The sequence below is a fragment of the Mesoplodon densirostris genome, chromosome 2 (assembly GCF_025265405.1).
Source record: "Mesoplodon densirostris isolate mMesDen1 chromosome 2, mMesDen1 primary haplotype, whole genome shotgun sequence".
NCBI classification, from domain to species: domain Eukaryota; kingdom Metazoa; phylum Chordata; class Mammalia; order Artiodactyla; family Ziphiidae; genus Mesoplodon; species Mesoplodon densirostris.
In genome coordinates, this window is record NC_082662.1 from 128018647 (window position 1) to 128044190 (window position 25544).

Below are 25544 nucleotides of genomic sequence, written 5' to 3' on the forward strand. Positions count from 1 at the left end.
AGTTTTTGCAAGGTAGGTCTCCTGGTGACAAATTACCTCCGTTTTTTGTCTGGGAAAGTCTTTATTTTTCCTTATTTTTGAAGGATAATTGTGCTATACACAGAATTCTAGGTTGATGCTTTTGTCTTTCAACACTAAGTATTTCACTCCATTTTTTCATTGCTTGCAAGGTTACTGAAGAGAAATTCAATGTAATTCTTAGCCTTCACCTTTATAGATAAATTTTTTTGTTGTGTGTGTGCATGTGCACACGCACACACACCCATTTCTGCCTTCTCTCATGATTTTATCTTTGTCTTTGATTTTCTTCAGTTTAAATGGCTATACCTATGACTAAGTGTAGATTTGGGGGTACTTGTCTTGACTGATATTCTCTGAACTTCCAGGACCTGTAGTATGGTGCCTAGCACTAATTTTGGAATACTGTTATTGCTTCAAATATTTCTTTTGTTCCATTCTCTCTCTTTTCTTCTCATATTCCCATTACATGTACATTACATCTTTTATAATTGTCTCACAATTCTTGGATATTCTGTTGTTTTTTATTTTTTCTCTTTGCATTTCGATTTTGAAAGTTTCTATTAACATTTCTTCAAGCTCACTGATTCTGTCCTTTGCTGTGTTCTGATTGGTGAGCCTATCAAAAGCATTCTTAATTTCTGTGATGGTGTTTTTGATTGCTAGCATTTCCTTGGATGCTTTCTTAGAGATTCCATTTATCTACTTATATTATCCATCTGTTCTTGCATATAGTCAACTTTTTTTACTAAAGCCTTTAATATATTGATCATAGCTGCTTCAAATTCCTAGTCTCATAATTCCAACATCTCTCTCTTCCATATTTGAGGCTTGCTCTGTATCTTGAAATATATTTTTTTATCTTTTAATATGTCTTATAATTTTTTGTTGAATGTCAGGCATTTGGTACTGAGTAAAAGAAACCAAGGAAACTGAGGTAAATAGGTCTTTAGTGGAGGTTTTTTGTGTATGTCACTAGTTTATCAGGTTTGAATGTATTTAATAGTTTTAGTACCTTTCTTTTTTTGAGGATGTAGTCTACATAGATGATCATGTCATCTGTTTCCAACTTGTATGCCTTTTATTTCTTCTTTTTCTTACCTTATTGCATTGACTAGGATCTCCAGAACAATGTTGTGTAGAGATGGTGAGAACAGACATTTAATTATTACTAATTTGGGGGAGATAGAATTTGCATTTTCCCTTCTGATTATGATATTAGTTGTAGGGTTTTTTATGCATGCCATCTCTCAGGTTGACAAAATTATCTGCTATTTCTATTTCATGAACATTTTTATTATGGATAAATGCTGGATTTTGTTGAATGCTTTTTTTCTGCATTCATTGAGATAACTATGTGATGTTTCTACCTTAGTTTATTAATACATTGACTCACATTGATTGATTTTCACTTGCATGCCTAGGATAAACCTCTAAACAATCATGGTATATTATCTTTTTTATATATTGCTAGATTGTTTTAGTATTTTGTTAAGAATTTTGCATTTATAGTCATAGGAAATATTGGACTATATTTTTCTTTTCATTTTATATCTGGTTTTAGAATCAGGATAATGTTGGACACCAAAAATAAGTGGTGTTCTCTCTTCTATTTTATGGAAAAGTTTGCATAGAATTGCTCTTATTTCTTCTTTAAATGTTGACAGAAGGTCCTGTGAAGCCGTCTGAGCCTAGAAATTCAATTTATTTAGTGGGTATACGGTACCTCTTATTTTCTGTTTCTTTTCAGTGAGATTTTGTAATTTATCTGTGTTTCAAGGAATTAAAAAATTTTGTCTAATTGTTGAATTCATTGGCATCAAATTGATGGAATATTTTCTTTATTTTTTTTCTATTCCTTTTACCTTGTTTTATAAATTAGCTCTTCCTTTTAGCCAATTATGTTGAAAACTTATTAGATTTGAATCCTTTCTTTTATAATATGAGCTTGTAGTGCTATATTTTTACTACCTCTAAGAACTGCCCTAGCTGCATCATGTAAGTTTTATGTCATATTATGATTTAATTTTTATTTCAAAATGCTTTCTAATTTTTCTTGTGATTCCTTCTATTACCCTATGGTTTTCTGAAGTGTGTTGTTTGATTTACAATATTTGGAGATATTTTAGTTATCTTTCTGTTTACATCTCTAGTCAAATTTTGTTGTTGTTAAGGAACATACTTCGTATAATATTAAGTAGTTTAAATCTATTGAGATTTGTTTAATGAAGAAAATATGGTTTATGTTGATGAGTGTTGCATGTGCATTTGATATAATGTGTATTCTTCTCGTTATATACAGTGTTCTATAAATGTCAATTAGATCAAGGGGGTTAATAGTTTTAAGTATTCTACATCCTTACTGATTGTTTGACAGCTTGCTTTTATAAGTTACTAAGAGAGGATAAGTAAAATCCTGAAGGATAATTGTGGTGTTGACTAATTCTCTTTCAGTTCTATCACTTTGTCTTTACTTTAAACTTAAAGTTCTGTTCTTAGGTGCACCCAGATTTAAGACTGTTATATCTTCATGAAGTGAATTTCATCACTTCATCTAGGTTAGCCAATTTTTGGCATAAAAATTAGAGTGGATATACATGAAATAGACAATAGAAAAACAATAGAGAAAGTCAGTAAAACCAAAAATAGTTCATTGTTTGAAAAGATCAACAAAATTGACAAACTTTTAAATAGATTGACTAAGAAAAAGAGAAAAAGCAAATATTAAAATCACAAGTGAGGGCTTCCCTGGTGGCGCAGTGGTTGAGAGTCCGCCTGCCGATGCAGGGGACACGGGTTCGTGCCCCGGTCCGGGAAGATCCCACATGCCGCGGAGCGGCTGGGCCCGTGAGCCATGGCCGCTGGGCCTGTGCGTCCGGAGCCTGTGCTCGGCAGCAGGAGAGGCCGCAACAGTGAGAGGCCCGTGTAACGCAAAAAAATAAAAATAAATTAAAAAAAAAATAAAAATAAAATAAAATAAAATCACAAGTGAAAAACATTACTACTGACTTTACAGAAATAAAAAGAATTATGAGAATAATATGAACACCTGTACACTCATAAAGTGGGTAACCTATATGTATTGGAAGAATTCCTAAAAACGTACAAACTGCCAAAATGACTCAAGTAGAAATAGAAATTTTGAATAGACCTAAAACTAATAAGAACTAATAAGGACAAAGTAATCAAAAAACCAATAAAGAAAAGCCCTAGACCAGATAGCTTCACTAGAGAATTCTTCAAACATTTAAAGGAGAAATAATGCCAATCCTTCTCAAACTATTCCAAGAAACTGAAGAGGAGTGAGTACTTCCTGACTCATTCTGTGAAGACAGCATTACCCTGATTCCAAAATCATGCAAAGACACTGCAAGAAAACTATACACCAATATTCCCAGTTAATACACATGCAAAAATTCTCAACAAAACACTAACAAACCAATCAGCAGCATATTAAAAGGATTATACATCATGATGAAGTGAGTTGTATTCCAGGAATGCAAAGATTCATAATACTAAAATCAATCAATGTAATACCCTACTTTAACAGAATAAAGAAAAAACCCATGTGATTTCAATTGGTGCAGAAAAAGCATTTGACAAAATTCAGCACTCTTTCATGGTAAAACAAACAAAATAAAACAAAAAAAAAATACTCAGAAAACTAGAAATAGAAGGAAACCTCTTCATCATAATAAAGGCCATGTATGAACCCACAGGTCACACACTCAATGATGAAAGTCTGAAAGCTTTTCCCCAAAGATAAGGAAGAAGACAAGGATTCCTACTTTCAGCACTTCTTTTCAACATAGTACTAGAAGTTGTTGTCAGAATATTTAGAAAGAACAGGAAATAAAATGCAATCAAATGGGAAAGGAAGTAGTAAAACTATCTCTGTTAACAGATGACATGATCTTATATGTAGAAAACACTAAGGAATACAGACACACACCAAAAAACCTCTTAAAGCTAATGAAAAATCCAGCAAAGTTGCAGATACAAAATCACACAGAAAATAATTATATTTCTACACGTTAGCTATATCTGAAAAGTAAATTAAGAAAACAATTCCATAGAAAATAGCATCAAAAAGAATAAAATATTTAGGAATAAATATAATTACATAGATGTAAAATTTATATGCTGCAAACTACAAAACATTGCTTAAATAAATTAGACAAATAATTGGAAAGACATCCCATGTTTGTGGGTTGGAAACTTAATATTGTTGAGATGATAATTACTGGTCAAAGTGGATGTTACTGATTCAGTGAAATCCTTCTGAAATGGTCATATAAAATCACTTTAATATACTGCTGAATTCATTTTGCTGATACTTTATTGAGGATTTTTGCAGCAATGTTCATGGGGATATTGGTCTGTAGTTTAGAATGTGCATTTCTTTTAAAACAACAAATCAAGCCTCAGTAGAACAAAGGAACTACAATATAGCTCTGATCATACCCTGTGATCACATTGCAGTAAAACTTGGAGCAATCAGCAAGGAAATACTTCTCTAAAACCCAAACGTTTAAAATAAACTTTAATATATAATTCATGGATTAAAAAAATAGGCACATTGGAAATCAGAAAATATTTAGAACTGAATTACAATGAAAGTTTGTGAAATGCAGCCAAAGAGGTTCTTCTTTTTTCCCTTTTTTTTTTTTTTGGCTACATCAGGTCTTTGCTGCTGCACATGGGCTTTCTCTAGTTGCAGTGAGCGGGTCTACTCTTCACTGCGGTGCACAGGCTTCTCACTACGGTGGATTCTCTTGTTCTGGAGCACGGGCTCTAGGCACGCAGGATTCAGCAGTTGTGGCATGCAGGCTTCAGTAGTTATGGCACGCGGGCTCAGTAGTTGTGGCTTGTGGGCTCTAGAGTGCAGGCTCTGTAGCTGTGGCACCTGGGCTTAGTTGCTCCACGGCATGTGGGATCTTCCCAGACCAGGGCTCAAACCCATGTACTCTGCATTGGGAGGCGGATTCTTAACCACTGTGCCACCAGGGAGGTCCAAAGAGGTTCTTAAATACTTGTATTGTGTTGAGAGCAGACAACAGAAAAGAAAGGTCAAAAATTAATTAGTAAGTCTTCCAAATCAAATTAGGGGGGAAATGACCAGCAACAGAATAAACCCAGTGGAAGTGAGTAGATGCAAATAATAAATATAAAAGTAAAAATGAATGAAATAGAAAGCAAGCATTTGAAAGGATCAAGAAAACAAAACTGCAGTTATGTAAAAGATTACAAAAGTAAACTAATCTCAAACAAAGTTAATCAAGAAAAATGAGACAGCACAAAAATATGTGAAATGGGGCACAACTACAATACAGTAGTTAAAATATAATGCAACTACAATGAAAGAATTACATGATAATTTTTATAAAACTATAAATTATCAGCGGACTAAAGAAAAATGTTAAAACATATCTATATCTAATCTTTAAATTAGTATAAAATCTGTCATCTTTTCAACTTCAGTGTTTCCACCCAAATATAGAAATAACAAGTCAAGCCCACATGCCTTTTTTAGAGAATCTTCATACAACATTCAAAGAAAAGATAATTTCTATCATTAAAAATATTTTATACAAGTTGTTCCTGAAGAAAAGGAGAAAAACATGTTGCATGCATCTGAAATTTATGTTACAACCTTGATATCAAACCCTGACAAGGCTCATAAAGCAAAAAAATTATTGGCCATTTATGAACATAGACTTAACTTATCCTAAGTAAAGTGTTAACCAGTTATTTCCAACAATGCATAAAATATTTACATTCTCATATTCATGTTGAATATTTTCTAGAAATATGATTAGATTACAAAATGTTTTAATCTCATTTAACTTATTTAGAAATTGTATAATCCACATGATCATCTCAATCTTTATAGAAAAACTTTGCATGAAGATGAAGTTAGAAACTATTCATTATTTTTAAAAACACATTGAAAACACTTTTAGTAATGTTAGAAGTAAATAGGTTAAAAAACGTTTTTTTTTAACATCTTTATTGGAGTATAATTGCTCTACAATGTTATGTTAGTTTCTGCTGTATAACATAGTGAATCAGCTATATGTATACATATATCCCCATATCCCCATTCTCTTGCAACTCCCTCCGACACTCCCTATCCCACCATTTAAGGTAGTCAGAAAGCACTGAGCTGATCTCCCTGTGCTATGCAGCTGTTTCCCACTAGCTATTTTACAATTGATAATACATATATCAATGCTACTCTCTCACTTTGCCCCAGCTTACACTTTACCCTCTCCATGTCCTCAAGTCCATTCTCTATGGCTGTGTCTTTATTCCTGTCCTGCCCTAGGTTCATCAGGACCATTTTGTTTTTTAGATTCCATATATATGTGTTAGCATATGGTATTTGTTTTTCCCTTTCTTACTTACTTCACTCTGTATGACAGACACTAGGTGCATCCACCTCACTACAAATAACTCAGTTTCGTTTATTTTCTGGCCCAGTAATATTCCATTGTATATGTGTGCCACATCATCTTTATCCATTCATCGATGTGTCAATGGACACTTTGGTTGCTTCCATATCCTGTCTACTGTAAATAGTGCTTCAATGAACATTGTGGTACATGACTCTTTTTGAATTATGGTTTTCTCAGGGTATATGCCGAGTAGTGGGATTGCTGGGTCATATGGTAGTTCTATTTTTAGTTTTTTAAGGAAGCTCCATACTGTTCTCCAAAGTGGCTGTATCAATTTACATTCCCACCAACAGTGCAAGAGGGTTCCCTTTTCTCCACACCCTCTCCAGCATTTATTGTTTGTATATTTTTTGATGATGGCCATTCTGACCAGTGTGAGGTGATACCTCATTGTAGTTTTGATTTCCATTTCTCTAATGATTAGCGATGTTGAGCATTCTTTCATGTGTTTGTTGGCAATCTGTATATCTTCTTCAGAGAAATGTCTGTTTAGGTCTTCTGCCCATTTTTGGATTGGGTTGTTTCGTTTTTTTTGATATTGAGCTCCATGAGCTATTGTATATTTTGGAGATTAATCCTTTGTCAGTTGCTTCATTTGCAAATATTTTCTCCCATTCTCAGGGTTGTCTTTTCATCTTGTTTGTGGTTTCCTTTGCTGTGCAAAACCTTTTAAGTTTCATTTGGTCCCATTTGTTTATTTTTCTTTTTATTTCTATTTCTCTGGGAGGTGGATCAAAAAGGATCTTGCTGTGATTTATGTCATAGAGTGTTCTCACTATGCTTTCCTTTAAGAGTTTTTATTGTATCTGGCCTTATATTTAGGTCTTCAATCCATTTTGAGTTTATTTTGTATATGGTGTTAGGGAGTGTTCTAATTTCATTCTTGTACATGTAGCTGTCCAGTTTTCCCAGGACCATTTATTGAGGAGGCTGTCTTTTCTCCATTGTATATTCTTGCCTTCTTTGTCAAAGATAAGGTGACCATATGTGTGTCGGTTTATCTCTGGCCTTTCTATTGTATTCCATTGATATATATTTCTATTTTTTGTGCCAGTACCATACTGTCTTGATTACTATAGCTTTGTAGTACAGTCTGAAGTCAGGGAGCCTGATTCTCCCAGTTCTCTTTTTCTTTCTAAAAATTGCTTTGGCTATTCGGGGTCTTTTGTGTTTCCATACAAATTGTGAAAGTTTTTGTTCTAGTTCTGTGAAAAATGCCAGTGGTAGTTTGATAGGGATTGCCTTGAATCTATAGATTACCTTGGGTAGTACAGTCATTTTCACAATGTTGATTCTTCCAATCAAATAACATGGTATATCACCATCTGTTTGTACCGTTATTAATTTCTTTAATCAGTGTCTTATAATTTTCTGCATACTGGTCTTTTGTCTCCTTAGGTAGGTTTATTCCTAGCTATTTTTTTCTTTTTGTTGCAATGGTAAATGGGAGTGTTTCCTTAATTTCTCTTTCAGATTTTTCATCATTACTCTATAGGAATGCAAGAGATTTCTGTGCATTAATGCTATATCCTGTTACTTTACTAAATTCATTGATTAGCTCTAGTAGTTTTCTGGTAGCATCTTCAGGATTCTCTAAGTATAGTATCATGTCATCTGCAAACAGTGACAGTTTTACTTCTTTTCTGATTTGGATTCCTTTTATTTCTTATGCTTGTCTGATTGCTGTGGCTAAAACTTCCAAAACTATGTTGAGTAACAGTGGTGAGAGTGAGCAACCTTGTCTTCTTCCTGATCTTAGAGGGAATAGTTTCAGTTTTTCACCATTGAGAACAATGTTGGCTGTGGGTTTGTCATATAGGGCCTGTATTATGTTGAGGTAGGGTCCCTTTCTGCCTACCTTCTGGAGAGTTTTTATCGTAAATGGGTGCTGAATTTTATCAAAAGATTTTTCTGTGTCTATTGAGATGATCATGTGGTTTTTATCCTTCAGTTTGTTAATATGGTGTATCACATTGATTGATTTGCGTATAGTGAAGAATCTTTGCATTTCTGGATAAACCCCACTTGATCATGGTGTATGATGCTTTTAATGTGCTGTTGGATTCTGTTGGCCAGTATTTTGTTGAGGATTTTTGTATCTGTGTTCATTGGTGATATTGGCCTTTAATTTTCTTTTTTTGTGGCATCTTTGTCTGGTTTTGGTATCAGGGTGATGGTGGCCTCGTAGAATGAGTTTGGGAGTGTTCCTCCCTCTGCTATATTTTGGAAGAGTTTGAGAAGGATAGGTGTTAGCTCTTCTCTAAATGTTTGATAGAATTACCCTGTGAAGCCATCTGGTCCTGCGCTTTTGTTTGTTGGAAGATTCTTAATCACAGTTTCTATTTCAGTGCTTGTGATTGGTCTGTTTAACTTTCTATTTCTTCCTGGTTCAGTCTCAGAGGTTGTGCTTTTCTAAGAATTTGTCCATTTCTCCCAGGTTCTCCCTTTTATTGGCATATAGTTGCTTGTAGTAATCTCTCATGATCCTTTGTATTTCTTCAGTGTCAGTTGTTACTTCTTTTTCATTTTTAATTCTGTTGATTTCTGTCTTCCTTTTTTTTCTTCATGAGTCTGGCTAATGGTTTATCAAATTTGTTTAACTTCTCAAAGAACCAGCTTTTAATTTTATTGATCTTTGCTATTGTTTCCTTCATTTCTTTTTCATTTATTTCTGATCTGATCTTTATGATTTCTTTCCTTCTGCTAACTTTGGGGTTTTTTGTTCTTTCTCTAATTTCTTTAGGTGTAAAGTTAGGTTGTTTGAGATATTTCTTGTTTCTTGAAGTAGGATTGTATTGCTATAAACTTCCCTCTTAGAACTGCTTTTGCTTCATCCCAGTGGTTTTGGGTCTTTGTGTTTACATTGTCATTTGTTTCTAGGTGTTTTTTGATTTCCTCTTTGATTTCTTCAGTGATCTCTGGGTATTTAGTAGTGTATTGTTTAGCCTCCATGTGTTTTTAATTTTTACATTTTTTTCTGTAATTGACATCTAGTCTCATAGCGTTGTGGTTAGAAGACATACTTGATATGATTTCAATTTTCGTAAATTTACCAAGCCTTGATTTGTGATCCAAGATATGATCTATCCTGGAGAATTACATGAGCACTTGAGAAGAAAGTGTATTCTGTTTTTTTTTTAATGCAGTGTCCTATATATATCAGTTAAGTCCATCTTGTTTAATGTGTTATTTAAACCTTGTGTTTCCTTATTTATTTTCATTTTGGATAATCTGTCCATTGGTGAAAGTGGGGTGTTTAAGTCCCCTACTATAATGTATTACTGTTTATTTCCCCTTTTATGGCTGTTAGCATTTGCCTTATGTATTGAGGTGCTCCTATGTTGGGTTCATAGATATTTACAATTGTTATATCTTCTTCTTGGATTGATCCCTTGATCATTATGTAGTGTCCTTCTTTGTCTCTTGTAATAGTCTTTATTTTGCAGTCTATGTTGTCTGATATGAGAATTGCTACACCAGCTTTCTTTTGATTTCCATTTGCATGAAGTATCTTTTTCTGTTCCCTCACTTTCAGTCTGTATGTGTCTCTCAGTCTGAAGTGGGTCTCTTGTAGACAGCATATATATGGGTCTTGTTTCTGTATATATTTAGCCAGTCTGTGTCTTTTGGTTGGAGCATTTAACCCATTTACATTTAAGGTGTTTATCAATATATATGTTCCTATTACCATTTTCATAATTGTTTTGGATTTGTTATTGTAGGTCTTTTCCTTCTCTGGTGTTTCCTGCCTAGAGAAGTTCCTTTAGCATTTGTTGTAAAGCTGGATTGGTGGTGCTGAATTCTCTTAACTTTTGCTTGTCTGTAAAGGTTTTAATTTCTCCGTTGAATCTGAATGAGATCCTTGCTGGGTAGAGTGATCTTGGTTTTAGGCTTTTCCCTTTCATCCCTTTAAATATGTCCTGCCACTCCCTTCTGGCTTGCAGAGTTTCTGCTGAAAGTTCAGCTCTTAACCTTAACCTTATGTGGATTCCTTTGTATGTTACTTGTTGCTTTTCTCTTACTGCTTTTAATATTTTTTCCTTGTATTTATAATTTCTGATAGTTTGATTAATATGTGTCTTGGCTTTTTTCTCCTTGGTGGTATCCTGTATGGGACTCTCTGGGCTTCCTGGACTTGTTTGACTAATACCTTTACCATTTTAGGGAAGTTTTCAACTACAATCTCTTCAAATATTTTCTCAGACCCTTTTTTTTTTTTTTTTCTCTTCTTCTTCTGGGACCCCTATAATTCGAATGTTGTTGTGTTTGATGTTGTCCCAGAGGTCTCTGAGACTGTCCTCAACTCTTTTCATTCTTTTTTCTTTATTCTCCTCTGCAGTAGTTATTTCCACTATTTTATGTTCCCGGTCACATCTGTTTTTCTGCCTCTGTTTTTCTGCTCTTGATACCTGCCAGAGAACTTCTAATTTCATTTATTGTGTTGTTCATCATTTTTTGTTTGCTCTTTAGTTTTTCCAGGTCGTTGTTAAATATTTCTTTTATTTTCTACATTGTATTTTCGAGATCTTTGATCATCTTTACTATCATTACTCTGAATTCTTTTTCAGGTAGACTGCCTAGTTCCTCTTCATTTGTTTGTGCTAGTGGGTTTTCATCTTGCTCCTTCATCTGCTGCACATTTCTCTGTCTTCTCTTTTTGTTTAACTTAATGTGTTTAGGGTTTCCTTTTTGCAGGCTGCAGGTTCGTATTTCCCATTGTTTTTGCTGTTTTCACCCTGTGGGTGAGATTGGTTCAGTGCATTGTATAGGCTTCCTGCTGGAGGGAACTGGTGCCTGTGTTTTGGTGGGTGGGGCTGGATCTTCTCTTTCTGGTGGGCAGGGCCACATCCAGTGGTGTGTTTTGGGGTGTCTTTGAACTTAGTATGATTTTAAGCAGCCTCTCTGCTAATGGGTGGGGTTGTGTTCCTGTGTTGCTAGTTATTTGGCATGGGGCATCCAGCACTGGAGCTTTCTGGCTGTTGGGTGGAGCTGTGTCTTAGCACTGAGATCGAGATCTCTGGAAGAGCTCTTGCCAATTGTTATTACATTGGACCAGGAGGTCTCTGTTGGTCCAGTGTCCTGAACTCAGCTCTCCCACCTCAGAGGCTCAGGGCTGACACCAGGCCGGAACACCAAGACCCTGTCAGCCACACAGCTCAGAAGAAAAGGGAGAAAAAAAGAATGAAAAATAAATAAATAAAATTATTAAAATAAAAAAAAATAATAATAATAATTTTTTTAAAAGAAGAGAACAACCAAACCAATAAACAAATCTACCAATGATAACAAGTGCTAAAAACTAAACTAATATAAACATAAAAATCTGAAACAAATCAGTTGCAGACAGCAAACCTGAAGTCTACAGTTGCTTCCAAAGTCCACCGCCTCAATTTTGGGATGATTCATTGTCTATTCAGGTATTCCACAGCTGCAGGGTACATCAAGTTGACTGTGGGAGTTTAATGTGCTGCTCCTGAGGCTGCACAGAGAAATTTAATTTCCCTTTCTCTTCTTTGTTCGCCCAGCTCCTGGACTTAAGCTTTCGTTTTGGCCCCACCTCTGCATGTAGGTCGCCTCCAGGCATCTGCTCCCGCCCAGAGTGGATGGTGTTAAGGCAGTAGCTCATTAGGGTGCTCTTGCTCATTTAGGCCTTTTGGGAAGTCTGAAGTCTTCTGCCAGCATTCAGTAGGTGTTCTATAGGAGTTTTTCCACATGTAGTTGTATTTTGGGGGAGGAGGGTGATCTCCACGTCTTACTCCTCCACCATCTTGAAGGTTCCCTAGGTTTTTATTGTAAAATAATTGACTGTAGGTGTTTGGGTTTATATATGGGCTTTCTATTCCATTCCATTGATCTGTGTGTCTGTTTTTGTGCCAGTACTCTGCTCTTTTGATTACTGTAGCTTTCTAGTATAGTCTGAAGTCTGGGAGTGTGATGCCTCTATCTTTGTTAAAGAACAAGTTTGCTTTGTCAATTCAGGGTCTTTTGTGTTTCCATATGAATTTTAGGATTATTTGTTCTAGTTCTGTGAAAAATGTCATGGGTGTTTAGATAGAGATTGCATTAAATCTGTAGATCACTTTTGGTCTTATGACTATTTTAACAATATTAATTCTTCCAGTCTAAGAGCATGGAATATCTTTCCATTTCTTTTTATCATCATTAATTTCCTTAATCAATGTTTTATAGCTTTCAGAGTATAGGTCTTTCACCTTCTTGCTTAAGTTTATTTGTTAGTATTTTATTCTTTTTGATGCGATTTTAAATGGGATTTTTTTTTTACTTTCTTTTTCTGATAGTTCATTATTAAAACTGTGGAAAAGTAACAGGTTTCTGTATATTAATCTTGTATCCTGCAACTTTGGTGAATTCATTTATTAGTTCTAGTAGTTTTCGTGTGGAGACCTTAAGAATTTCTATATACAGTGTTATGACTAATGCAAAAGAAATAAAAGCAAAAATAAACACATGAGGACCTAATTAAAGTTTAAAGCTTTTGCACAAGCAAAGGAACCCATCAACAAAACAAAAGGACATCCTATGGAATGGGAAAAAATATTAGCAAATGATATGACTAACAAAGGTTAATATCCAAAATATATAAACAGCTCATACAACTCAATATCAAAAAAACAAGCACACGATCAAAAATGGGTAGAAGATCTGAATAGACATTTCTCCAAAGGAAACATACAGATGGCTAACAGGCACATGAAAAGATGTTCAACATCACTAATCAAAGAAATGCAAATCAAAACCACAATGAGAGATCACCTCCTGGCTATCAGAATGGCTATCATCCAAAAGTATACAAAGAACAAATTGTTGATGAGGATGTGGAGAAAAGGGAAGCCTTGTACACTGTTGGTGGGAATGTAAATTGGTGCAGCCACTTTGGAAAATAGTAGAGTTTCCTCAGAAACCTAAAAATTGAACTACCATATGATCCAGCAATTCCACTTCTAGGTTTATATACAGAAAAAAATGAAACCACTAATTTGTAAAAAATACATGCACCCCTATGTTCATATCAGCACTACTTACAATAGCCAGGATATGGAAGCAACCCATGTGTTCATCAACAGATGAATAAAGAAGGTAAGGTGTGTGTGTGTATGTGTAAATATATATATAAATATTACTCAGCCACAAAAAGAATGAAATTCTGCCATTAGGAGCAAAATAGATGGGCCGAGAAAATATTATACTTAATGAAATGTCAGACAAAGAAAGACAAATACTGTATGATGTCAGTTATCTGTGGAATCTAAAAAATAATACAAATGAATGTATATGCAAAGTCACAGATGTAGACAACAAACTAGTGGTTACCAGTGGGAAGATGGAAAAGGAGAGGGGCAAGTTAGGGGTATAGGATTAAGGGATAGAAACTACTGTGTATAAAATAGATAAACAATGATGGAATGTTGTATAGCACCGGGAATTAGAGCCATTATCTTATAATAACTTTTAATGGAGTACAATCTGTAAAAATACTGAATCACTTTGCTGTACACCTAAAATTAGTATAATATGGTAAATCAACTATACTTCAATAAATAAAAAAATAAATAAATAGGTTTTTATTAAAAAATATTCTACAAGCTTTATAGGTACTGGTTGGATATTACAAATATTTTCTTTAAATGTGAGAACAAGTTAAGGATGTCTATCAATATCACATCTAGGCAGTTTTTAATCATAGATTATAGCCAACACAAAAAGATAAGAAACGGAAATAAGGGGTATATGATTTTTAAAGGAAGGAAAAGATCTTTAACAGAGGAGTATATAATAATTAAATTTTGTCCTTTTCTTACAGTGGAATATTATACCCAATAAAAAATTAATAACTTGGACTTGTATCAATATTGATGAATCTCAAGTATTTAAATATAAAAAGGCATGCTACAAAGGATATTTAGGAAACGTGATACCATTATTACAAAAACTGAGAATGAACTAGGAGATGACTATATTTATGACTGTCTATATGTGGGAGAAAAGTATAAAAACTTGCATGTCAATGATACAAAGTAACTCTACAACAGTATTTGCTTGAATATGTGATTATCATTGTTGTAGGTTAAAATGTTTGAATCTTAGGGAAAGGTATTTTACTGCATCTCTGTGTTTTATATTCCAAAAACCAAAAGTTTGAAAGTATATGTGACAAAATGTTAACATCCCTTAGGTGTGGTTTTCTTTTTCTGTTCTTTCCTTTATTCTTGAAATAGTTTTTTTTTTTTAATTTTAAAATTCAAATGGAAGGTGAAATAAATGGAAATACCAAGCATGGGCTACTCAATAAATTTGAAGAATAAAGAGGAAGTAGTATCTAAATGGAACTTCACCTATAGAATGGATTATATTTGTTTTTGTTTTTGTTTTCCCTATACAGTGAGCCCTCTGAATCCATGGGCTCTGCATCTGTGAATCAAACCAGTTGTGCGTGTGTGTGTGTGTGCATGTGTGTGTGTATATGTATGTGTGTGTATATATATATATACACACACATATATATAATTCTTAATTCCAGAAAGTTCCAAAAAGCAAAACTTGAATTTGCTGCAGGTAGGCAGCTACTTCTATAGTATTTACATTGTATTTACAACTAATTATATAGCATTTACATTATATTAGTTATTATAAGTAATCTAGAGATGACTTAAAGTTTGCTGGAGGATGTGCAGAGGTTATATGCAACTTCTATGCCATTGTATGTAAGGGACTTGAGCATCCACAGATTTTTGTATCCAAAAGGGGTCCTGGAACTAATCCCCTGTGGATAATGAGGGACAACTGTATACTTAGGGGAAAAATCCAATAAGGACTCTGAAAGTGGGGTTATCTAGAAAAATAAGATTTAAGATGAGAATATACAGATAGTAAGATATACAATATATAGATAGTAAGCTGTAAGATTAATAAATATACAAAAAGGTAAGATATAAGAAAAAAGCAAGATCTATGAAGCACAGCTGAAGGGATTAGCCTTTACAAAAGAAGTGGGGCACCTTTGTAGAGACATTGATTGGAAAGAAATAGAAATGCCCACTGAAGCAAACATGTTTATAAATATTTGGTTAGGAAGTTGGGATAATTCCTACCTAAAGGCCATACTTTCCCTGCCTTCTTAGAGTGAGAAGAATGTGTATGGTCAGTGTCAAAAGCTTGGGGAGAGCAACTGTCTTATATAGGGAGAGGAGAGAGAACCAGAGAGAAACCTAACAGGGACATGTAAAGAGGTTCCAGATACTGCTTGAGGGTCTAGCTGAGATTGAAAATTTTAGAGCCCAATTTTATGCTAACTGTTAAAGCTTTATTCTTTGTAAGGATATATATATATATATATATATATATATATATATATATATATTACAGTTTTTACAGTATATATATATATATATATATATACTGTATATATACAGTTTTTACAGTATATATATATATACTGTATATATACAGTTTTTACTATATATATATATATATATATACTGCATATATACAGTTTTTACTGTATATATAGATATATAGTTTTTAAAGGTTATACTCCATTTATAGTTACCATAAAGTATTGGCTATATTCCCCATGTTGTATACTATATCCTTTTAGCCTATTTTATGCTTAATAGTATGTACCTCTTAATTCCCTACCCCTATATTGCCTCTCCGCCCTTTCCTCTCCCCACTGACAACCACTAGTTTGTTTTCTATATCGGTGAGTCTGCTTCTTTTTTGTTATATTCACTAATTTGTTATATTTTGTAGATTTCACATATAAGTAATATCATACAGTATTTATCTTTCTCTGTCTGACTTATTTCACTTAACATAATACCCTCCAAGTCCATCCATGTTGCTGCAAATGGCAAAGTTTCATTCTTTTTCTTTACAGCTGAGCAGTAAATATATATATAACCACATCTTTTATATATATAACCACTAATATATATATAACCATATCTTTTTCCATTTATCAGTTGGTGGACACTTAGGTTGCTTCCGTATCTTGCAATTGTAAATGATACTGCTGTGAACATTAGGGTGCATGTATCTTTTATGAATTAGTGGTTTGGGTTTTTTTTTTTAATCTATACCCAGGAGTGGAATTTCTGTGTTACATGGTAGTTCTAGTTTTAGTTTTTTGAGAAACCCCCATACTGTATCCCATAATGGCTGTACCAATATACATTCCTACCACAGTGTACAAGACTTCCCTTTTCTCTACATCCTCACCAACATTTTTTTTTTGAGAACAGCCATTCTGTCAGATGTGATGTGATATCTCATTGTGGTTTTGATTTGCATTTCCCTGATGATTAGCATTTTTTCATGTGCCTCTTGGCCATCTGCATTTCCTTTTTGGAAAAATGTCTATTCAGTTCTTCTGCCCATTTTTTAATTGAGTTGTTTATTTTTTTGATTTTCAGTCTTTGAGCTGTTTATATATATTGGATATTAACCCCTTTTTGGTCATATCATTTGCAAATATTTTCTCCCATTCAGTAGGTTGTCCTTTCATTTTGTCAATGGTTTCTTTGCTGTACAAAACCTTTTAAGTTTAATTAGGTCCATTTATTTTTGCCTTTATTTTCTTTGCTTTAGGAAACAGGTCAAAAGAAATATTGCTGCCATTTATGTCAAAGAGTGTTCTGCCTATGTTTTCCTCTAGAAGTTTTACAATATCCGGTCTTAAATTTAATTCGTTAATCCATTTTGAGTTTATTTTTGTATATGTTGTTAGAGAATATTCTAATTTCATTCTTTTACATGTAGCTGTCCAGTTTTCCCAGCACCACTTATTGAAGAGACTGTCTTTTCTCCACTGTATATTCTTGCCTCCTTTGTCATAGTTTAGGTGACCATAAGTGCATGGGTTTATTTTTGGGCTCTCTATTCTCTTCCATTTATCTATGTGTCTGTTTTTGAGCCAGTACCACACTGTTTTGATTCCTGTAGCTTTGTATACAGTCTGAAGTCAGGGAATGTGATTGCCCCAGCTCTATTCTTCATTCTCAAGAGTGTCTTGGCTATTCGGGTGTTTTGTGTTTCCATACAAATTTTAAAATTATTTGTTCTAGTTCTGTGAAAAATGCCATTGGTATTTTATTAGGGATTGCATTCAATCTGTGTATTGCCTTGGGTAGTATGGCCATTTTAACAATATTAATTCTTCCAATTCAAGAACACTGAATATCTTCCATATTTTTGTGTCATCTTCACTTTCTTTCATCATTGTCATATTTTTCCAAGTACAGTTCTTTTACCTCCTTAGGTAGATTTATTCTTAGGTATTTTATTCTTTTTGGCTCGATGGTAAATGGGATTGTTTCCTTAATTTCTTTTTCTGATAGTTCGTAGTTAACGTGTAGAAATGAAACATTTCTGTATGTTAATTTTATATCCTGCAACTTTACCAAATTCACTGATGAGCAATAGTAGTTTTCTGGTAACATTTTTAGGATTTTCTGTGTATACAATCATGTCACCTGCAAACAATGACTGTTTTACTTCTTCCTTTCCAGTTTGGATTCTTTTTATTTCTTATGCTTGTCTGATTGCTGTGGCTAGGACTTCCAAAACTATGTTAAATAAAAACGGCAAGAGTGGCATCCTTGTCTTGTTTCTGATCTTAGAGGAAATGCTTCCAGCTTTTCACTGTTGGGTATGATGTTTGTTGTGGGTTTGTCATATATGGCCTTTATTATGTTGAGGTATGTTCCCTCTGTGCCCACTGTCTGGAGAGCTGTTATCATAAATGGGTGTTGAAGTTGTCAAAAGCTTTTCTGCATCTAGTGAGATGATCATATTGTTTTTATTCTTCAGTTTGTTAATGTGGTGTATCACGTTGATTGGTTTGCAGATTTTGAAAAATCCTTGCATCCCCAGGATAAATTCCACATGATCATGGTGTATGATCCTTTTAATGTATTGTTGGATTCACTTTGTTAATATTTTCTTGAGGATTTCTTCTCTCTAGATTACTTTTTATGTCCATTACTACTTGCCTTATATATTGAGGTGCTCCTATGTTGGGTGAATGCATATATATATATATATATATATATATATATATATATATATGTATATGTATATACAATTATTATAACTTCTTCTTGGATTGATTCCTTGATCATTATGTAGTGTCCTTCTTTGTCTCTGGCAGCAGTCTTTATTTTAAAGTCTATTTTGTCTGATATAAGTATTTGTACTCTAGCTTTCTTTTCATTTCCATGTTCACGGAATACCTTTTCCAGTCCCCTCACTTTCATTCTGTTTGTGTCATTATATCTGAGGTGAGTCTCTTGTAGGCCACATATGGGTCTTGTTTTTGTATATATTCAGCCACTCTCTGTCTTTTGATTGGAGCATTTAGCACATTTACATTTGAGGTAATTATCAATAGGTATGTTCTTATTGCCATTTTGTTAATTGTTTTAGGCTTGTTTCAGAAGCCATTTTTTTTCCTTTCTTCTTTTGTTCTTTTGTAATTTGATGACTGTCTTTAGTGTTATGTTTGGCTTCCTTTTTCTTTTTTGTATGTTTGTCTATTATAGATATTTTGTGGTTACCAGGAGGTTACTATTATACATATATATGTGCGTGTGTGTGTGTGTGTGAGCGTGTTTGTGTGTGTGTACGAATGATTGTTTTAAGTTGCTGATCTCTGAATTTCTCTTGTTTTGAATTTTATTTTATATATTTTTTTACAGCAGGTTCTTATTATAATGTTATCTATTTTATACGTATTAGAGTATATGTATCAATCCCAATCTCTCAATTCATACCACCACCACCCCCATGCTCCCATTTCCCGCCATGGAGTCCATATGTTTGTTCTCTACATCTGTGTCTCTTTCTACCTTGCAAACTGGTGCATCTGTACCATTTTTCTAGATTCCACATATATGCATTAATATATGATATTTGTATTTCTCTTTCTGACTTACTTCACTCTGTATGACAGTCCCTAGGTCCATCCACGTCTCTACAAATGACCCTATTTTATTCCTTTTTATGGCTGAGTAATATTCCATTATATATATGTACCACATCTTCTTTATCCACTCATCTCTCTATGGGCATTTAGGTTGCTTCAATGACCTGGCTATTGTAAATAGTTCTGCAGTGGACATTGGGGTGCATGTGTCTTTTTGAGTTATGGTTTTCTCTGGGTATATGCCCAGTAGTGGGATTGCTGGGTCATGTGGTAGTTCTATTTTTAGTTTTTTACGGAACCTCCGTACTGTTCTCCATAGTGGCTGTAGCAATTTACATTCCCATCAATAGTGCAAGAGGGTTCCCTTTTCTCCACACCCTCTCCAGCATTTGTTGTTTGCAGATTTTCTGATGACGGCCATTCTAACCAGTGTGAGGTGATACGTCATTGTAGTTTTGGTTTGCATTGCTCTAATAATTAGTGATGTTGAGCAGCTTTTCATGTGCCTCTTGGCCATCTGTATGTCTTCTTTGGATAAATGTCTATTTAGGTCTTCTGCCCATTTTTGGATCTGGTTGTTTTTTTTTTTTTTAATATTGAGCTGCATGAGCTGTTCATGTAGTTTGGAGATTAATCCTTTATCCGTTGCTTCGTTTGCAAATATTTTCTCCCATTTTGAGGATTGTGTTTTCGACTTGTTTATAGTTTCCTTTGCTGTGCAAACAGTTTTAAGTTTCATTAGGTCCCATTTGTTTATTTTTGTTTTTATTTCCATTACTCTAGGAGGTGGGTCAAAAAAGATCTTGCTGTGATTTATGCCATAGAGTGTTCTTCCTATGTTTTCCTCTAAAGTTTTATAGTTTCTGGTCTTATATTTAGGTCCTTAATCCATTTTGAGTTTATTTTTGTGTATGGTGTCAGGGAGTGTTCTAATTTCATTCATTTACATGTACCTGTCCAGTTTTCCTAGCACCACTTATTGAAAAGACTGTCTTTTCTCCATTGTATATTCTTGCCTCCTTTGTCATAGGTTAGGTGACCATAGGTGAATGGGTTTATCTCTGGGCTTTCTATCCTGTTCCATTGACCTATATTTCTGTTTTTGTGCCAGTACCATATTGTCTTGATTACTGTAGCTTTGTAATAGAGTCTGAAGTCAAGGAGTCAGATTCCTCCAGCTCCGTTTTTTTCCCTCAAGATTGTTTTGGCTATTCGGAGTCTTTTGTGTCTCCATACAAATTTTAAGATTTTTGTTCTAGTTCTATAGAAAATGCCATTGTTAATTTTATAGGGATTTCATTGAATCTGCAGATTGCTTTGGGTAGTATAGTCATTTTCACAATATTGATTCTTCCAATCCAAGAACATGGTATATCTCTCCATCTCTTTGTGTCATCTTTGATTTCTTTCATCAGTGTCTTATAGTTTTCTGCATACAGGTCCTTTACATCCTTAGGTAGGTTTATTCCTAGGTATCTTATTATTTTTGTAACAATGGTGAATGGGATTGTTTCCTTAATTTCTCTTTCTGATCTTTCCTTGTTGTTTTATAGGAATGCAAGAGACTTCTTTGCATTAATTTTGTATCCTTCAACCTTACCAAATTCATTGATTAGCTCTAGCAGTTTTCTGGTGGCATCTTTAGTATTCTCTATGTATAGTATCATGTCATCTGCAAACAGTGACAGTTTTACTTCTTCTTTTCCAGTTTGGATTCCTTTTATTTCTTTTTCATCTCTGATTGCCAAGGCTAGGACTTCCAAAACTATGTTGAATCATAGTGGTGAGAGTGGACCTCCTTGTCTTGTTCCTGATCTTAGAGAAAATGCTTTCAGTTTTTCACCATTGAGAATGATGTTTGCTGTGGGTTTGTCATATATGGCCTTTATTATGTTTAGGTAGTTTCCCTCTATGCCCACTCTCTGGAGAGCTTTTATCATAAATGGGTGTTGAATTTTGTCAGAAGATTTTTTTGCATCTTTTGAGATGATCATATGGTTTTTATTCTTCAGTTTGTTAATATGGTGTATCACATTGATTGGTGTATATTGAAGAATCCTTGCATCCCTGGGATAAATCCCACTTGATCATGGTGTATGATCCTTTTTTTTTTTTTTGCGGTATGCGGGCCTCTCACTGTTGTGGCCTCTCCCGTTGCGGAGCACAGGCTCTGGACGCATGGCCTCAGCGTCCATGGCTCATGGGCCCAGCCTCCCCATGGCATGTTGGATCTTCCCGGACTGGGGCATGAACCTGTGTCCCCTGCATCGGCAGGCGGACTCTCAACCACTGCGCCACCAGGGAAGCCCTGATCCTTTTAATGTGTTGTTAGATTCTGTTTTCTAGTATTTTATTGAGGATTTTTGCATCTATATTCATCAGTGATATTGGTCTGTAATTTTCTTTTTTTTGTGGCATCTTTGTCTGGCTTTGGTATCAGGGTGATGGTGGCCTTGTAGAATGAGTTTGGGAGTGCTCCTTTCTCTGCAATTTTTTGGAAGTGTTTGAGAAGTATGGGTTTTAGCACTTCTCTAAATACTTGATAGAGTTCACCTGTGAAGCCATCTCGTGCTGGATTATTGTTTGTTGGAAGATTTTTAATCACACTTTCAATTTCATTACATACGATTGGTCTGTTCATATTTTCTATTTCTTCCTGGCTCAGTCTTGGAAGGTTATACCTTTCTAAGAATTTGTCCGTTTCTTCCAGATCATCTATTTTATTGGCATAGAGTTGCCTGTCATAGTCTCTTATGATGGTTTGTATTTCTGTGGTGTCCATTGTAACTTCTCCTTTTTCATTTCTAATTTTATTGATTTGAGTCCACTCCCTGTTTTTCTTGATGAGTCTGGCTAAAGGTTTATCAATTTTGTTCATCTTATCAAAGAACCAGCTTTTAGTTTTATTGATCTTTGCTCTTGTTTTCTTTGTTTCTATTTCATTTATTTCTGCTCTAATCTTTATGATTTCTTTACGTCTACTAGCTTTGGGTGGGACTGGTGGTGGTAGGGCTGGGTGTTGCTCTGGTGGGCAGAGCTCAGTAAAACTTTAATCTGCTTGTCTGCTGATGAGTGGGGCTGAGCTCCCTCTCTGTTGTCTGTTTGGCCTGAGGCGACCCAGCACTGGAGCCTATAGGCTCTTTGTTGTGGCTACTGGCAGACTCTGGGAGGGCTTATGCCACAGAGTACTTCCCAGAATTTCTGCTGCCAGTGTCCTTGTCCTCACGATGAGCCACAGCCACCACCAGCGCCCCCCCCATGCCTCTGCAGGAGACCTTCTAACACCAGCAGGTAGGTCTGGTTCAGTCTCCTATGGGGTCACTGCTCTTACCCTGGATCCTGATGCACACACTACTATGTGTGTGCCCTCCAAGAGTGGAGTCTCTGCTTCCTCCAGTCCTATTGAAGTCCTACAATCAAATCCCACTAGCCTTCAGAGTCTGATCCTCTGGTAATTCCTCCTCCTGTTGCTGGACCCCAGATTGGGAAGCCTGACGTGGGATTCAGAACCTTCACTCTAGTGGGTGGACTTCTGTGGTATAATTGTTCTCCAGTTTGCGAGTCACCCACCCAGCGGTTATGGGATTTGATTTTATTGTCATTGCACCCTCCTACCATCTCATTGCAGCTTCTCCTTTGTCTTTGGATGTGGGGTATCTTTTCTGGTGAATTCCTGTGTCTTGCTTGTGTTCAGCAGTTAGTTGTGATTTTGGTACTCTCACAAGAGGGAGTGAGCGCACATCCTTCTACTCCACCATCTTGATCCAATCTCCTGATCTCTGAATTTCAAATATGCTTTAACAACCCTGCATTTGTACTCTCCTCCCCTCATGATTACTGTCTTTGATATCATTTTTTACATCTAATTGTTTTGTATATTCCTTAACTGCTTATTGTGGATATAGACAGTTTTACTACTTTTGTCTTTGAACCTTCCCACTAGCATAGTACATGGATGATATCCTATCTTTACTCAATGTTTGCATTTACCATTGAGATTTTTCATTTCATAATTTTCTTGTTTCTAGTTGTGGCCTTTTCTTTTACGCCTAGAGATGTTCCTTTAACATTTGTTGTAAAGCTGGTTTGGTGGTGTTGAATTCTTTTAGCTTTTAGTTGTGTCTAATGCTTTTGGTCTCTTCATCAAATCTGAAAAGTGCCTTACTGGGTAGAGTGTTCTTGGTTGTAGGTTTTTCCATTTCATCACTTTAAATATATCGTGCCACTCCATTCTGGACTGCAGAGCTTCTGCTGAAAAATCAGCTGATAGAATTCTGGGAGTTTGCTTATATGTTATTTGTTGCTTTTCCCTGGCTGCTTTTAAAACAGTAAGTCCCCTACATACAAACTTTCAACTTGCGAACTTTCAAAGATGCAAACGTGTGTTCCATCATTGTCAGGCGTGAATGAAATTACAGCCTACCCTCCATCTCCTATTGCTGACGATCCTTCAGATCTGCCATCTCCCACCTCCTCTCCCTCCTGCAGTCAGTAACTCTTCTTGCCTGTTCACTTGATGCCAGCCCCTGTATGCCAGATGTTGTACTGTACTACTGTACTTTTCAAGGTACTGTAGTGTAAGATTAAATATTTTTAAAATTTTTTGTTTTTTAATGTATTATTTGTGTGAAAAGTATTGTAAATCTATTTCAGTACAGTACTATATAGCCAATTGTGTTAGTTGGGTACATAGGCTAACTTTGTTGGACTTACGAACAAATTGGACTTACAAACGTGCTCTTGGAATGGAACTCATTCGTATGTAGGGGATGTACTGTATTCTCTGTCTTTAATTTTCGTCATTTTAATTGCAATCCGTTTTGGTGTGCTCCTCTTTGGGTTAATCCCGTATTGGACTCTGTGCTTCCCGGACTTGGGTGACTGTTTCCTCCCAGGATAGGGACATTTTCAGCTATTATATCTTCATATATGTTTTCAGCCCCTTTCTCTCTCTTTTCTCCTTCTGGGACCCCTATGGTGAGAATATTATTGTGCTTGATGTTATTCCAGAGTCTCTTAAACTGTCCTCATATTTTTTCATTCTTTTTTCTTTTTTCTGTTCAGTATCAGTGATTTCCACCACTATGTCTAACAGCTCACAGATCCATTCTCCTCTGTTTCATTGTTGATTCCTTCTAGTTTAATTTTCATTTCAGTTATTGTAGTCTTCATCTCTGTTCTTTATATTTTCTAACTCCTTTTTAAAAACTTCTGCCTTCTTGCTCTGTACATTCATTCTTGTCTTGAGGTCTTTAATCACTTCTACGATCGTTACCCTGAATTCTTTCTTGGGTAAATTGCCTATTGTCACTTGACTTAGTTCTTCTGGGGTTTTGTATTGTTCCTTCATCTGGAACATGTTTTTCTGCTGCCTCATTTTGTCTATTTTGATGTTTTTATTTTTATGTATCTGGTAGGTTCATTACATTTCCCAACCTTGGAGAAGTTGCCTTCTGTAGGAGGCAACTTATGCGTCCCAGTGGTGCACTCCCCTCTTGTCACCCAAAGTGTATGCTCTGCGTGTTCCCCCTATGAAGGCTGTGTGGGTCCTTCTGTTGGGGCCATTATGTGGGTGACCTGGTAGGCTTAGTTGGCCCCTAGTCCAGCTGGTTGCCAGCCCCTGCCTTGTGTGGAGGCTGACAGCTGCTTATTAGTGGGGCCTAGTCATTAGACAGCTGACTTCAGAACCCCAGGGGACCCCAGGACTAGTTCTGGTTCACTGGTGGGTGGAGTCAAGGTCCAGAAGACTCCCCGTGGCCTTTGTCCTCCTAGTGGTGGGTGAAGCCAGGTCCTGGGCTTAGTGCCAGACTATAGGTAGGCAGATCTGGGTCTTGTATTCTGGCTGCACAGTCCTGGGATCCCAGAGCTGGTGTCAGATCACTGATGGGGACAGGGGGAGCTTGTTCCTTACACAGTTGGTTGTGGAGCCCAGGGTGTCCCTAAGCTTCTGTTGGCCTGCTAGTGGCCAGGGCCAGGGCCCAGCTGCTCTAAGGGCAGGATCTGGCATGCTGCTGGCAGGCTGCATCCTCAGGCTGCAGGACTGTGGTTTTCTTGCATCTGGTGTGTGCCCTCTGGTGGGTGAGGTTGGTCTAGAGGCTCGTGCAGATTTCCCGGAGGGCAAGGCC

The 25544-nt window shown here is 35.6% G+C and overlaps 1 protein-coding gene and 1 pseudogene across 4 annotated transcripts in view; one reads left to right on the top strand and one right to left on the bottom strand.

The window, feature by feature from the left end:
* LOC132483817 (zinc finger CCCH domain-containing protein 15-like) overlaps positions 1-24796 on the bottom strand; it is a 33205-nt pseudogene extending 8409 nt beyond the window's left edge.
* The window catches only part of AKT3 (AKT serine/threonine kinase 3), a 406674-nt gene that overhangs the window by 344624 nt on the left and 36506 nt on the right, over positions 1-25544 (top strand). The gene's annotated exons all lie outside the window — the stretch shown is intronic.